Source organism: Cupressus sempervirens, chromosome 2, assembly GCF_028749045.1.
Source record: "Cupressus sempervirens isolate cs-2001-9-10 chromosome 2, ASM2874904v1, whole genome shotgun sequence".
Classification (NCBI taxonomy): Eukaryota; Viridiplantae; Streptophyta; class Pinopsida; order Cupressales; family Cupressaceae; genus Cupressus; species Cupressus sempervirens.
In genome coordinates this window covers 608,951,173-608,965,593 of record NC_143119.1, presented here as the reverse complement: position 1 = coordinate 608,965,593, position 14,421 = coordinate 608,951,173, and the positions used below count along the sequence as shown (strand labels likewise).

Genomic DNA, 14,421 nt, shown 5'->3' with positions numbered 1-14,421 from the left:
TAGTTATTCTAAAGAATTCTAACATCCCCATTACCAACCACAATTATTTTTAATAAAGGCTCCACTACTCCTCTACCACCAAATAAAGGGGAAGAACAAGTTCAAAAGGAATAGGAAGAAAAGCCACAAAAAATATCAACTAATGAAGTGTTTACGAAAGGAAAAATGGTCAAATATCCTCAGCAAGTTTCCTAGGACACTGAGTTGAGAACTATGGGCTCCATAGAAAATAGAGACTATAGAGGATGAGCCATCACAGAGGAAGAAAACCCTAGAAATGAGAGATAAGGGAAAGGGGGTTGCAGAGAAAACTCCTTCATCCTCAAGAGGTGGGGCTTAGCTAGAACATATCCCAAGGTGGTTATGACAAGAGACAATAAGAAACAAAGGCAACAATTCAATGCTGATGAAGAAGATATGATAGAATTGATTGAGGTTCTAAGAAAAATTGAGTCCCCATCAAAAGAAGCAAGAGCATTGACATTTATTAATAATGATCAGAATCAAGATTTATTTTTACAAGTGGCTATCCCTCCTTCTAATTCAGATATAGAAGATTTGGGTCCACAAGACTATAAAATTAGAGAAGTTATGCTCGGAAAGCCCACATTAGACACTGCTAAGTTGAAGGTAACAATGGGGATGAAGGAAGTATTTAGAAGTTTGGGACAAGAAGGGGTAGAACTAATAGCACTTTGAAGGAAAAATGAAATCCTAAAGGGATATTTAGGCAAAGTTTTTGGTCCCTTGGATTCTAAACACCTCGAGGAGACTCTAAATATTGCACTTGAAAGAAGAGATGGGGGAGATGTACAATTGGATCCATTTTTGAATGCCTATCAGTAATGGTGGAAATTTTTTGAGGAAAAGGGTGTGCTTATCATCTAAGGAAATCTCAAGCTAGCTACTTCATGCTATGCAAGAAAATGTGGATAAAATGGTAGCAATTTTGAAACAAGATTTTAGTATTATGGATAAGGTACATGCATGGGGAAAAGATTTACAAGTACTACAAGTAATAAAGGGCCAAAGATATACAAAGCTCATGGAAGTATATACTGTAGAAGAATTAGATTTAGTTGATGATTAGATAGAAAAGATAGTAGATACTAATAAGGTAATGGAATCATTACATGTAGAGATCCATTGGTTCAAGGACCAAGCTTGAGAGCATATTTTGGAAGTAGAGAAACATTACAATGATGCATGTATCACCATTTTTGAAGATGATGCATGGGAAAAATTGATATCGATTGAGGTAGTAGTGCAAAAGTTCTGAAATATTTTTGAAGAAGTTTCTAGTGATGAGGATATCTAGAATGCATTCAAGACAGAAGAAGCCTTGTTGAGTTGGATACTAAACACGGGGATTTTGCTGATACTCATATTGATATAGATAACTATAGGTAGAAGGTCAAGGACACGTATAGTTCTTTATATTTACTAGATGTGACAAAGCTCATTGAGATTATTGAGAAATTCAAGGGCAAACATCCAGACATAGCTCTAGTATGAATGAGGACAAAACCCAGAAGCCAACATTTTAATTTTGACATTTGGTGATTTTTTTGCAATTTTGGACCTTTAGGGTGCAATGGTGCACTTTTTGGCAATAAAGTGTTGGGAAAATTTTGAAGAAGTCAAAGGTGCATAGGTGTGTTGATGCATTTCTTCTAAGGTGTGCTTTTTCTAGGGGTACACTGATAGTTAATTGTTAGTTCCAAAAATAGAGCTTTCCATGCATCAGAAACACATTCTAACAATAGTTTAACTCCAATAGATGCCTAGTGAAGGATTAGCTTCTATTTTTTATACAGACACTTCTACATCAACTGAAGGCTTTTTTATTCTTCTTCTCTCATAATTTCTTTGTTTATGACGTATAAAGGCTCATGCATCCAATTAATGAATATAAAAATGGATGGAGACCTACTAAGCACTAGTTAGATTGTTAGTTTGTATATAATTAGTTTATTTTATTAAATAAAAGCATATTATTACATGAATATATCTCTTACTCTCAACACAAATTGAGAAGATGATTTCTTATAAATACTAGATTGTAATATGTAATGAGGGCTACCATTATTTTGCAATAATATTATTTTTTTGGTGCTCACATTTGGAGTGTAGTAATTATTGCCTAAATGTGTCATATTTTTGTGAATGTATGTTCATGGAATTGTGATTGAGCTAAAATTTTATTTCATTATTTTTGGTTGTGCAATCTTTTAATTCTAGTGTTTGGTATGGTTTTACAAATTCTACTGATGTATCTAGCTTGAGAAGAAATCATCAAATTATTCTTGCATAACTTTTTGTCTCACATCAACAAACTTTTTGTGGCCTTGTGATTTGATGAAAATTGAAATATCTTATGATTATTCAATTTCCATTGATGATTACATCAGTGAAATTAAGGAAGCGTTGCTTCTATTTTCATTGGTTACCCACTAATTTCTTTGAAATCTTAATTCACAAAAGTGTAGTTTATGTAGCTTATGTCCATTAGGATTTTACTTTAACATTATTTTCCTTAAAGTTCTTATCATTTCCTTTACTAACCCCTTGTTAGAATAGGAATTCATACTAGTTTCATTGTTAGATTGCATTCATTAAAAAATAGAAAATACAAAAATATAGTTCTTTTGTGTGTTGATTTTGAAACAATGAACAAATTTTACATCTTATCCGAAATCATTTGAACCAAAAAAGGCATCCTCGTGCAAAAAAAAACATTTATCTTCAACTAAGAAGATTCCAGTAGGTTGTAAGATCACCTAGAACCTTGGAGTTGATCCCCAAGATTAACTTTTCAAGAGAGGAGTTTGAAAGGATTCCTGTCGTTAAGCATCATGCAAAATGACAACTGAACAACTAGTTTCTTATCAAATGGATGATGCAAGATATCTCCTTCATATTATTGAAGCATTTTATCAAACAATTCACATGCAAGAGATTTCCTTTCATGTCAAATTCCAAAGAAGACCTTGCATCTTGATTTGGGAAAGTCTTCCTTTTGTTTTGTCTCATCAATCTTGTAATCTTTCTCCCATGTACCTCAAAAAAATGTCTCTTATGAACACAAGTGGATTGCCAGACTTCACAATGAAAAATGTTAGGCATTTCTCATCATTTTTCTACTTAAACATAAATTTTGAACCAATAAAAAGAAGCCTTTTCTTATCTAGGTTGAGATCTCATACAGTAGCTAACTGACATTGAAGGTACTCAAATCAGTTGGGCTTTGTTCTAGAGTTTCTGGGCAATTCGCAGGCAATGCTAAGCCAATGTTCTCAAACATATTCAATTTTTTTGTTCAAGCATGTGCTTTGGTCATATTGGCCAATAAAACATTCTATCAACCTGTCATAGCATTCTTTCTCTACAACATAGGTAGATACCTACAAATTTCATTGTTTCATGCTTCCATACTTTGGTATGTACAAGAAATGAGATGCTCAATTATGTATAAATATCTCCTCGCTCACATATACATGAGTTTTCATTATCACTAATCATGATCCATTCTCATAAAAAATTCTTCACTAGGTTAATAACTATCTCAGAAATATGTATTTTGGCCTCGAACATTGACCTCTTTTTAAAAGGTTAATGGTTAATGATTTGGTTCAGAATATGTGTTTTGACCCCCAAACCTTAACCTTTTAAAAAGTTAATTTTGCAAACTTATCTTAACCTTTTGATGGAGAGGTTAATGGTTATGATTTCAAAGTGAAATATGTGTTTTGACAATTAATCTTTACCTTTTTAGAGGTTAATGGTTAATGATCAAGTTGAAAATATGTATTTGGGTTCCTTCCATTAACCTGTGGGAACTTTTGACTTGGGGACTAGATTTTAAAAATTCAAAGTATTTGATGGAGCTGGTGATTAGCTAGAGGATTTGAAGGATGAGATTTCTCAAAAACTTTGAGGGAAAGTGACAATTTTAATGCTTAAAATGAGGCTTATTATGCAACTAACCATATCTCAAAAAGGCAAGGATTGAGGCAATTTGATATCCGAGCAACAATACCAAGTAGAGATATTTTGGTGCGATTATTTTATGTTAAGAATAGGACTAGAACTATTGATATGTGGACTAAGATAATGAAATTATGATGATAATATTATAAAATTTATACATGATATTTAAGACCTCTCATATTTCTATTGGATGAGACTTTACTACTAGAATGGGTTTTTGGTGATTGGAGGATGTTAACCGTGTATCTCAATAGAAGAGTTGTGTTTGATTCCAAGAAAAATCTTATTCATTTCTCTCCATTATTTGTTTGAAAATTTTGAACATAGATTGTATTTTTTGTGTAATCTTCATTTGAATCCTTACTATCGTTAAATATTTTCACATATGTATTTGGTGTATGCAACATATTTATAGTTTGGGTATCTATCAAAATTGGTGTGGAAATTTATTTTTATTTCATTTTTTGATATTCTAGGTGTTATGTCTTGGAGGTATTTCTTATAATAGCTTTTGCAATGTATCAATTTAATTTTTTGGTAATGAATTTTTTTGGTGTTTAAATCTATAGATTTAAATTAATACTGCGATAAAAAATAAGGTATATACTTAGGTAAATCTTGAAAATTCATTGTGAAAATCTACTTCTTATCCTAGGCAGTTAGGGTTTGCAAAATTTTTCTATCAAGTTACCCTAGAAAAGCCCTAGTTCATAATCTATGCCCTTTCATTTTTCATAAAGAGGCCCTCATTAGTTTAAATTGTTTTCATACTTTAAAAGGACCTTTGAAAATTTTAAGGTGTGACCATGCAACCAAATTTATTGTATGGTCATTACATGATTTAGTTGTTAGCATCAATATGTTGCAACTACATGAAATAGTTAGCAATCCCTTTGATTTCTTGATTGTAGTAGTTTATTGAAGTTAGAGTTTTAAGTTGTGACTACATGAAAAGAGTTTATCCCTAAGTTTTAACCCTTTCCAAATCAAAAGATTTGACACATGGAGGCATTTGAGAAGACTTGTAGATTATAACAGTCAATTTATAGTGTGACTATGCAACCAAGGTTAGCAAAGTGTTACTCGATGTTTCACTACTTTAATCTCAAGAGGTTAAAATGATGAAGCAAAGTAGCAACCAACTATGATCATATGGTCAGAGTCTAAAAAACATAGCATCTTGGAATTATAGGGAAAGAGAAAAATTGCCATTGTAGATGGTTAAAATCCTTGATCACATAGTTGCAAGGCTTAAGTACTAATAAGAGATATTAGCTGCAACTAGGAATTGTGGTCAAGAGTTGTAAAGTAATTATTTGTTTTCATAGTAACATGGTTAGAAGGCATGATGTAAATAAGAGTTGCGACCTAGTGAATCAAATATGAGGCAAGAAATGCTTAGTCGTACTGTTGTATAACTATGAGGTAAAAATTTAAAAGAAGCTTCTACTTGGAAAAAGGGCTTGAAATCTTAAAGGGATACTTTGATCACACAATCACACACTTAAAGTTTTAAGCTAAATATGAGGCATCAATTGAGAGAAATAGTTAAGAGTTGATGTCACTTTAAGTAATTGTATGGTGGTGCATTTGAATAATGAAAGAAATTAACGGTCAACAACCAATTGATTACTCAAACATGAATTGTTATGCAAGGTAGTGAGAAAGAAATTCTAGGGTTGAGATTGAAGTGCCATCATGGGATATAGTTAAGAAGAAGCCAATATTTATGAAGGCATTTAGTCAAATAGTTAAGTGCATGGAGTAGAAAAGAAGTTGTGGAGTAGTGATAGGGCTTTGGAATTAGTGATCATTGAGTCACAAGTTTAAGAAGTTAAGCATAAATCTAGACTATGAAGCAACAACCAAGGGGATTAGTGGGTCATAGGAAAAAGTTTCAAATGCTAAATAAGACTTGTAGAACCGTGAATAGCCAAATAGTTTATAGTGTTTGCATGGTTGCAACATGAGCTTGTAATATGAAAATGACTATTGAAACCTCATGATGATTAAAAAGATAGGTACTTTTCGAAAAAGTGCAAGCAAGATTTCAAATGGCTAGTAGCACAAGCATTGTAAACCTAGATTGTGATGCTTTTGGAGATTTTGAGAATTCTCATGCATGTTAACTTAAAGAAAACATAAATGATGTTATATTTCTTAACTTCTAATAAAGAGGGGAAGAATTTAGAGCAAAGAAGTTTGAGTGTGAAGAGTTTTTAGAGTTCATAGTTCTAGAAAGATTATTTTTAGGAGTTGAATTTAGAAAATATGGTACAAGAAGATAGAAAGAGGATTTATCAAGGAAATGTGGCAGAAATTTTTCAAGCTGCTTAGTAGCCTAAAACTAAATTAGCCAGCTTGTATGTTAAGGAATGGGTTTATTTTCTCACAGGATCATCTCATGCACAAACAATGAACTCTCACATTTTCAAGAATGCATACAATTTCTATAAGGATTCCATTGTGCTAGAGACAAATGGATATGAGTTGTTTTAGTATTTATACAATAATAGACTTGAGAAGCCACCAATCTTTAATCCTTGGTTCAATAACTTGGCAAAATTAATTATTCTAGAAGACATAATTGATTTAGACCTAGTTAAAGCCCTAATCAATCCTATTATGCTACCACACATGGATTCCATAGAAAGATATGAGTTTACTTTGCAAATTGAACAAAGAAACTTTCATTGAATTCTTCGACCTTGGAAGAGCAATAATAAGGCCTATTGAATAGGAGAAAATGAATGAGGCTTTTCAAAATTTAAAAAAAAATCTTCAATAGAAAGGTTATGTGAAGGCATATTCCCAAGGCCAAGAAGGATAAATGCATGCTACCAAAGAAGGTAAGTGACTTCATGCCTTTTGAGTTTTTCAGTAGATACATTGAGTACACTATGTTTGAAATTGATAAACTGATTGGACTAGCTAATGCAATGAATGCTCCAAGCTATATCTACATCATGGCCCTAGACATCTAGGACTCACATGACAATGTAGGGTATGACTTTATGACACACATAATCAATGTGATGCACAATAACATTGTTGTTCCTTAGAAGGAAGAGATGGGGAATTTTAAGTTCCACCATTATTCATTTTTAATACACATTATTATCTATAAAACATATGACACAATAGTCCATATTTCATTGAAGGACTAAAGAAAATGGAGAGAATGTTTCCATGTAGTGATGGACTTGGTTATGGAAATGATTTTATCCTTCCTCTAATGCTATTGATTTTTACAATGATTTTGTATTTACTATTTCTAATATGCCAGCTGACATAACAAATACGGTTCCTTGTGAGGTAAAAATGCTAATAAGAATGTTCATAAGACCTTTTGCATGCCCAAATTGGGATAGAAGACAAAGCCATGATTGGGATATATAATTTATTTTCGATAATTTTTCCTTCATAAGGGTTTATGGATGTCGCTAGCCCTTCATGTCTTACCTAGATATATCCTAGAAAGATTGGGACAATTAGAATTCTTTTGGTAGCTTATAATGATGAATATGGAATATCTATGTCCCACAATGAAGAAGGGTTCCTTTGATACTAAAAAATAAAAAGATTGGATATTTTGTTATATGGAAGGATGTTATAGAGGAAATAGATGCATGTATAGGTGAATTATTACTGACCACTATACTAGGTAGAACATATGATCCTAATTATTTGGTCAAGAATGCCCTCAAACAAATGAGGAAGTACACTCTCTAAAGTAGAAAGCCTTGTTGGAAAGAAGATGTAATAATTAATTGTCTAAAGACAAAGGATTTCAAAAGAAGGAAAATAATATGGAGATAAATTATGAGGGTTAAAGAAGAAATGAAGAAAGTTGATCCCTATTTTAAAGGGTTTTATCATGAAGAAAGATATTTGGACAAGTACAAGAAGTGCCTAGATAATTTTGATAATATAATGTCTCAAGTACCTATAGAAATAAGAGGTAGAGTAGAATATGAATCCCCTCAGTAAGAGGATGTAAATGAGATAGAGGTTGAAGATGATCAACTTGAAAGTTCATCATTGGCCTAGGGAGGAATAAAAAAGTAGAAACTAATAGAGGTCCCAAGTAAGGCCAAGGAGAAGGCATTTTATATACTACCAAGGGGCACACAATATTTTGATAACATCAAGAATAATTTATTAACCAAGCAAGCTAGTCAAAATAAAAGAATCCCAAATAAAATTGAGCTTCAAATAAGAATGTTGGATGAAAGGATCATCCAAGGTCACGAATTTATAAAGGATGATGATTTCATAAATTGAGAAGAATTTAAGTCATTATTGTTTAAACTTAAATAAAATGAACTTACATTGCCATTGCAACTAGGAAATTCACTTGAGAAGATAGCTAAATTGGTGCAAAAGTTACCAAAATATGACAAAAGCAGTGACACTCCCACTGTAGATGAGACTGGTAAGATAGTTCAAAGAAGTGAAATACTACTCTTCCTAGGGTGGGATCTTAACTTATATTTTATGTTTGACCTGATTAGGAAGGAAGTCAAATAAATATCATTTGAGGAGATAAACATTGTTGGAGAGATACAAGGGTTAGGATTCACTATGGATTCCAAGACCATGACAGTATGGACCATGGCCCTTGAGTGATATAAACCAAATCTAATGGATGTAAGAGATTTACCTTAGGGAAATGTGATATTATGGAATGTTATCATAGTTTCAAGTGACCAAATTCATAAATTGATGAATATTGTATCATTGATGGGGAAAAGAAAAATCAATATGCTTGAAGAGCAGTTGTACCAAACATTCAACATATCCATTGATGAAAGAAAAAATTATGAGGAAGACCTAAAAATACATATGTGAAAGAGAAGAGAATGACCAGCCTTCAAGGATGAGGTAAGGATCTTGAAAAATGTGACTAGGCCTATTACAGAGGTCAAGGACCAAGAAAACCAAACTAAAGTTGATACAAAAAACATGGGTGTGGACCAATAGATAGATGTAGCTAAGTCAAATGCTACAAAAGAGGTAGAAATAAGAACAATATAGAACCTTCTAAATCATAAAATAGCTGCTTTGAAATATTCCTCACAAAATGTATATAACACGTATATCTCTTTGTTGGGAGTTGAGTTGTAATGCTTAGAAGCAATATTGTTACCCCCTTTATTTACAACATGGGACCCATATACACAATTTTTTGATAGCCTTATGCCTATGTTGAGACATAAAAAGGAGTTACCTATAGGATTATTTATCTGTATTAGAAAATTGATTAACAAAGTGAAAGAATTGAATGTTTTTTTCTCAAAGAAATTACAATTAGCCCAAAATAAAATTAAGGCAATCTCCATAGGGACCCCTAATTTGTACCTAACATCATTAATGAGAGTGGGAACATAAAGAAATGATAGGAATGGTCTTCCTCTTTTGATGAAATTTTGAAACTTGTAAAATTGGTTACATATTGCAATAATGAAACAAATGTCATAGAAATATATGATATCATTGATCTATTATAATAAATTGAATTAGATATGGGAAATGTTACTACAGAAGTAAAGTCAATAAAAAATGCAAAGTGCAACAAGTGCCTTGATGTGCCTTGATGAGCTAAACACAATTTGAGATTCCACATGGTTGGATATTGATATTGATATTGTAGTCTATGAGGTTTTATCTAGGATCAAAGTCTTACCATCTAGAGATAGAAATTGAACATGCAATAAAGTCAAAGAATATCAAGAGGGAGGATAACTATTTAAAAGAGACACATTATCTTTGTAGCTCACCTATTGTCAGTGTAGGCCTATTTCAAATTATAGTGTTCATCCTAAATATCAGAAATGATAGCTTCTCAAATTTTGGCTATCTCCAATACTTTGATTGTGACTATTTTTTCTTTTGTACAAAAGTTTTGTAACTATATTTTGAACATGTGTCTTCCCATTGAAAGCTTGTTACAATCCTTATTTCTATAAAATGATTTCCAATATGTGGAGTGAAGGTCCAAATTCTATTTAATTTTAGTCTTAATGATAGTTTGTAGTTGATCCAATTTTTTATGTTAATTTGATGTTGGTCAAGTTTGTATTTCAAGAATATGGTGAATGAATGAATGGAATACTTATCAAATCCTAAGTTATATTTTGAGTCTTGTATCAGATATATGTATCATTCTCAAGAAGATTAATACAAAGAGGAAATTACTAAATATCTATGTCCTCAATTTCTATCTACATTTTCATATATTTTTCATTATGAGGTTAAATGGACAAAGTTTATTTCATTTAATTGACATGCTTGAGGATAACATTGATACAGATTCCAATTTATTCCTAAATATAGAAGTGAATTCTTTAAGAGTTGAGACCACCATTCAAGAAGTTGAAAAGCTAGTCCCACTAATTTCATAGGAAGCAGCAAAATGATTTTATTCTCATAATTGATGGACTATGTACTTTGATGGGGCTAGTTCTAAAGATGGGTCAGGAGCTGGAGTAGTTTTCATATCTCTAGAAAATAATATATTTAGATACTCATTCACCCCAAACTTTAATTGTACTAATAACATAGTAGAGTATGAAGAACTTTTACTTGGATTAAAAGTGGTTACAAACCATAATATAACGAAGTTGTATGTTTCTAGAGATTCAAATTTAGTTTTTACTTAGATTAAGGAGACATATGCATCCAAGAAAAAGAGGTTGAAATAGTACGAGAACATTGTTTGGGATAAGATTGAAGTATTTGATGCTTTTGGGATTTCTTGGAAGGATACAAGTAACAACAAAATGGCTGATCTGCTAGGTAATGTAACCATTAAGCCTGAACACATATCATTTTCTCATGTCTCTAAGATTGAAATGCATAACAGACCATCAATTCTAGATAACATAGGGAATTACAACGTAATTGAGGATGATAAAGACATTTTGAATTTTCTCCTGAATTAAGATAAATACCATGGCCAAGAATTGTGTTGGTGCTTGAAATTACTGAACAACAAAATTCCCAATACCAGAGTGATAATACTCATATAATCTAAGGATTAGCTACTTCCCATTGACAATTACAATGCAAACCACTTCGACCCAACTTCAACAAAACCAAGGATAGTTTTCTTCTCATTAGGTTCTACAAAACCAAGGTGGGTATACCTAGGGGATGATTCACCAAGATATTGCTATATGAGACTTAATTTAGTTTCATTCTAATTCTCATCTTCTATCCTAGACATATACACACTTTATCCATTTCTTGATATTCTCTAATTCATACACATCCCTCATAAGAAGAATTGGTCATTATTCTCATTGAGTTTACAAATATTCATAGAAATAGCAGCTACCTAAGACTTAGAAATAAGATATAAACAAGTTTTGATTAGTATTATAACCTTGATCAAATTGGAATGAAAATTATTTTGAATTTATAATTAATTTGACATGCAAAAGTAGAATTTACTATCAACCATCTCTGATTTGTGCGACCAATGCCTTATCCATTGGGCAAAAAAGGTTAACTATTGGTAGTATATCTAGTTCAAATAACTTGTAAATGAATCTATCAATTGTAATCACCCATTTCCATTCTTATGCAATATCCCTTTTATAAACTCATAAACCCCACTGATTTACTAAAGCATTTATATAATTCCTTGAATTAAAAGCCACAATAGAACTAGCATACAATCCATCTAGACTACATTGAATCAATTAAATCTTATTTAAATGACTTCAAAGTAAACAAACTCATAAAATGGAGACATAAGTTAATGACATAAATATAGTGTAAAGATGACTAATACAATAACCAATAGAAACTTAATGAAAAGCCCAAAATATCTTGTTGATTCTATCATTTATTTATATCATCAAAGAGTACAAAAATTGAAAGAAACTCAAAACAATCACATATGATTGGATCGACTCTACTTTCTTGAAAGTTGAAAAATATACAAGCATTCAAACCATCACAATACCTTGAAAACTCATTTATATAAGCATGAGCTACAACAAGCAAAGGGAAATTATGACTGGCAGGTGTCTCTTTACAACAAGAAATACAACAACCTTTTTCAAAATATCCATGATACCTTAACTCAAAAAGAAACAACAAAAATAGTTGCAGATGACAGCTAGAGCATCAAATCTTTAATTTTGTATTTTTCTTTAACTGCCCCCTATTGGTAAAGACTTTATTTCTGTGATTGCCTACCATATAATAACCTCTCTCTTTGTTGGCCATTTGCATTCTTTGGTTGTTGCTAATTCATCAATACACTTTTGCCACTTAGCATCTGTTATCACTTTCCCTTCTGTGATAAATCTATTCATCTTAGTTTCAATTTTGAATAGAGTACAATGAGTTCATTAAAAGAAAATTCATCAATATCACCTTCAAAGATGGATGCCACTTGTGGAAATTCTACAATATGGTCAAAAGAATTGGACCATTCATTTAATTCCTCTATTTGGTTGTCAAAATCAAGAATAGAAGGAATTAAAGAATAAAAACCATTTGTCAAAACTTTCATATTATTCTGAATTGTTGCCAATTTCCCCATGAAGAACTATAGTAGATCCTTTACCTCATCCATGTCCTCTTTAAAAACAATAACCTTATCAAGAAGGTTTAGCTCCTTAGCTAGTAATGGTATTAACCTATCAAATAATTACATGTAAGGTCCCCATTGTTGGAAAATTTGATCAAGCCAACCTATTGCTTCTTTCCACAACTATTCTGCAAATTATAAGTTAATGAATGCATTATATGCATCTTGAGAGATTCTCTTCAAGATGCTTATCCTGTGACTTAGCATATTCATCATCACACTCTTCTTTGTTGCATTATTAGATTGGGGAACCTCTGCTTCCATATTAACCAAAGGAATTGGCACTGTCACCACCATGGGTATATCTTCTATTTGTGCTTCTACTTCCATAATGTGCCTCACCTCTTCCATATCCCCTTATGCATTCTCTACCTCCACTATAGTCTTGAGTTGGTCTTTTAAGGATGCCACTTCTGCTTCTAGGCTTTGAATTTTCCCTTCCAACTCCTCTATCTTTTGTCTCTAAACATAGCTAGTCTTTAGCTCTTCCTCATATAGATTTCTAACATCTAAGCATTCATTATATATAGTAGCTAACCTATCCTTTATTTGATCTACCTTTGCCTCATTCATGAGTGCAAAGTGTTTGACTAGGCTAGAGATTTATTTTTGGTATTGTCTAGTGTCCAAACAATCATGTTGCCCTGTGTAGTCTCCTATATGTCCATCATTTTAGGCTTTTGGTGTCAGAGGCAACACTCCATATAGCTAGGGTCTTTTGTCTATGTTAAAATCTGACACTCTCTTCAAGCCTCCACTACTATTGGCTTCATAACTAATTGTTTTGTCTTGCCTCCTAATTTGGTCAAGAACAAAAGCTCTTTCAATGTCCCAATTTGGCACTAGGATCATACCACTCATGTGTACTAACTCATTGGCTTCTGCAGGGGTCATTGTTTCACTATCTGAGTCATAAGCTAGTATTTTATCAACCAATTCTTTGTTCTTCTCAGGATCCTCTCCTAGAACGAGGTTCAATGTGAGCTCATTCTGCTTTATTTTATACAAAAAGCTTTTAAATTCTAATGATTTAATGAAATCATCATCCTCCATGAATTTTTCAAATTGGAGGAGTCTATCATCTAATCTAGAAGCTATAATTTGAAGATCATTGGAGGCCCTTTTTTCTTCTATTGCCCTTTGATGCAAGTAATTTTGCCTAATATCAGCAAAATATTGATCATTTCCTAGCATTTCTTGCAAGGCCCTGCTCACCACCCTCTTTGGGATGTGCATTATTTTCTACCTCTTGTTTCCTTTTGCCTCTTCTTTTTACCCTTGGTTGTAGCCTCTACGACATCATCACCCTCATCTTAAACTTCTACTTCTTCTGTAAGAACCTCCTTGACTTTCATGTTAGCCATTTTTCTGCAAACTTATAACTCAATTCTTGCAACAAAAGCTCAAAAAATTACAAAGCTATGCACACCTTTGAATTTTTAGAACAGGAAAAAAAGTTCTTTGAAGTGGCAATATTTTGAATGTTCAATCAAATCTCTATGGTTTAATCATACAATCCACTAGATTTTTTAATAAATTCTACATGCACGATCTTTAAAACCATTCCTACAAGGTGTTAGCAAAGGATATCAACTGTGAAATTTGATCCTAATGTACTTTTTAGCTTTCTATTTTACTTGGCTACAATGAATTTGTCCTTTCTTCTGAACTGGCATGACACCTCAACCACTCTCTTTTCCAATTTTGGGTCTTCCATTTATACACTAAGTCAAAATGCTTCAATCTTTGTGACCCCGAAGATACAACTAGCAAGCCTCTATGTCTGTCTGGTGATTCTTTAGAATACTCTAAGCATAGAAGAATTA

At 32.3% G+C, this 14,421-nt stretch overlaps 1 pseudogene; it reads left to right on the top strand.

The window, feature by feature from the left end:
- Window positions 1-363: 363 nt before the first annotated feature.
- The window catches only part of LOC149574853 (sialyltransferase-like protein 1 pseudogene), a 169,277-nt pseudogene continuing 155,219 nt past the window's right edge, over window positions 364-14,421 (top strand).